Raw genomic sequence first — 2444 nt, 5'->3', positions numbered from 1 at the left:
AGCATGTTCTTAGGTGACAGGTCTAACTAAATCATTTCTATACACCACTTTCTCATTTTCTATTTCCATTGTCATTGTCCACCATTCATACGTTTTTGTTCAATTCAAACAGATGAATTGAACAGGGATATTGTGGGTTTTAGCACCCCTGCATCCTTCAATCCTTGGACAATGGCCTAATTCAACCCCTTGGCAGTGACACTACCAGGACTATGGTTATGCTTTTAGTGTACTATATCCCTATGTATAAGCAGTTCTGATGGTGTGCCTGTGGACTTTCCTACAATAATAGTTCTCACTCCACACATCAGGGACTCTATATAGGAATTGTGCCAGTTGCTGAGCATATATATTTCAATGAAATATTTTGGAACTGAAAAATAGTCACAGGATGAGTTTCTGGAAACAGTGGACCAACTGTGAAATGGACTTGAGCTAAAATTCCACTGAACACTTGACCAACATATGCTCCTGTAGTGTAGTGGTTACGAGTTGGGCTGCCAACCTCAAGGTCAGCAGTTCGAAACTACCAGCTGTTCCGCAGGAGAAAGATGAGGCATTCTGCTCCCGTAGAGATTTACAGCCTTGGAAACCCTGTGCAGGTTCACTACGAATCAGAGCTGACTCCATGGTACTTAACAACAACAACAATGGTTAATGAACCACAGGAAGCTGTGGGGTCTCTTGGAATTGTTAATTCATATAGTGTCTGATAATTCCCTCAAACTATAATAATTTTGTTTACCAAGTAACCCTTGTACAAGGCAGTAGGCCCCTTTCCAGATTATTTGGAGAAAGATTAACACTATATATTTGTGGCAACTTTGTGAAGATACCCAACTTATCCTACATCTAACTGATAGTCTATAAACTTTCCTAAGTATGGAAATTGATTTAGGGATCATGATTTCCAGTTTGGGGTATTCAAATTAGACTTATGTTCACCTTACCTAAAACCATTTCATTTGTACAAATAAGTAATAATTTAGTAGACTTCCTATCCTTTAATGTCTAGGGACACCACAATCAACCAACCAACCCCATATGTTTTAGTGAGTAACAATATTCTGACTGTTGCTTTGACGCAACTGTTCAATATGGTATCCACACCTATCTTGTCTTTTGGGAATATGTGTTGCCACTTGGTTTCTGCCACCTGGAATCTAAATATTTCCACTGTATTTAAATTCAATGTCATCAGTCACCACTGTGATATTTAGCATACAGAGTACAGTGACCTCAGAGTTCTTCCAGTGTGCTGGGATTACCCTTCAAATTTATCCAATAGAGTTGTATTAATGCAGGTTTTATAAGACAAATTAACTCTGCTTTTAAAATATCCCTGACTGTTTTGATAGTTTCTTCTTCATCAAAGCAAGGTTTTAAACTTTATTTAGTGTAGGCCACTTTTTGACCCATGTTTCAGTGGATCAAACAAACTGTTAGTCTTTTTCTAGTCCCTGCACATATACATTAAGTCAGGAGTCTCTGTTTGATGGGCTCATATCAGTAAAATTGACCAGTTTTAAATTTATATTATTTTCACCATTATTCGACAACATTAATATCCATTCTCACTTATATTCCTGGAACTTCTTTATGTATAAAATTTTAAAAATCACATAGTTGATTTGGAGTGTAGTGTACCTAGTCTTAGCTACACCTCTCCTTCTGGACATGCGTGGATTAGAATCTAGTATAGGTCTAGAAGCAATGAAGGATTTTGGGAGTGAGTCCTGAGGAAAACTAGCAGTATCGTTCAACAAAATACTTTAAGAGAGACTACTCTAAATTCTTCAGGAAAGACATGATTAACCATGATCAATGTGAAAGAAAGACCTGTTCTATTAGCAAAGGAGATATTTTAAAGCATTAATAATATAATTAAGACATGTTTCCTTATTTTTATTCTCTGGAAACTAGAATACACATAGTCACTATGGGTTGGATCTAACTTGACAGCACTTAACAACATCTGAAACTTCTGTCTTTCTTGCTGGCCAGCAAAGTAGTCCTTATCAGTATTTTGTGTCTCAGAGGGTGCAAGAGGGATGTGTCTAGTATCAGTCCATTTCTGCATGGTTGCTGTACTTCCATGTCTACCCACTTCATGGACCCAGCTGGCCACATCAAGAAAGCATACCAACATGTCACTGACTGATCCTACTCAGATGCATGCTTTCCCAGTGTACTTTCCAGAGGTCCTTGCTACTATGGATGTGCCATTAATAATCAAGTTTTCCTTTTTCTTGATCATATATCCCTGTAAGAGAAAGAGTTGTAATTAATTTCAAGGCAAAATTAACATAGAAAAGAGAGAGAATATAATAAAATGGGAAAACAGTAGAATGTAAACTTTCCTGGGTAAGGACAGAAATTTGCATGTGCTCTTCATTCTGTTATTCTATTGAACAGGAAACAGTTGCTATAAAGTAAATCAGGAA

General features: G+C 37.2%; 1 pseudogene; it reads left to right on the top strand.

Moving 5' to 3' along the window:
• The window catches only part of LOC102834442, a 3247-nt pseudogene extending 2377 nt beyond the window's left edge, over window positions 1–870 (top strand).
• Window positions 871–2444: the final 1574 nt, after the last annotated feature.

The sequence above is a fragment of the Chrysochloris asiatica genome, unplaced genomic scaffold, assembly GCF_000296735.1.
Source record: "Chrysochloris asiatica unplaced genomic scaffold, ChrAsi1.0 scaffold01140, whole genome shotgun sequence".
Classification (NCBI taxonomy): Eukaryota; Metazoa; Chordata; class Mammalia; order Afrosoricida; family Chrysochloridae; genus Chrysochloris; species Chrysochloris asiatica.
This window is presented reverse-complemented; position numbering and strand designations above follow the sequence as displayed.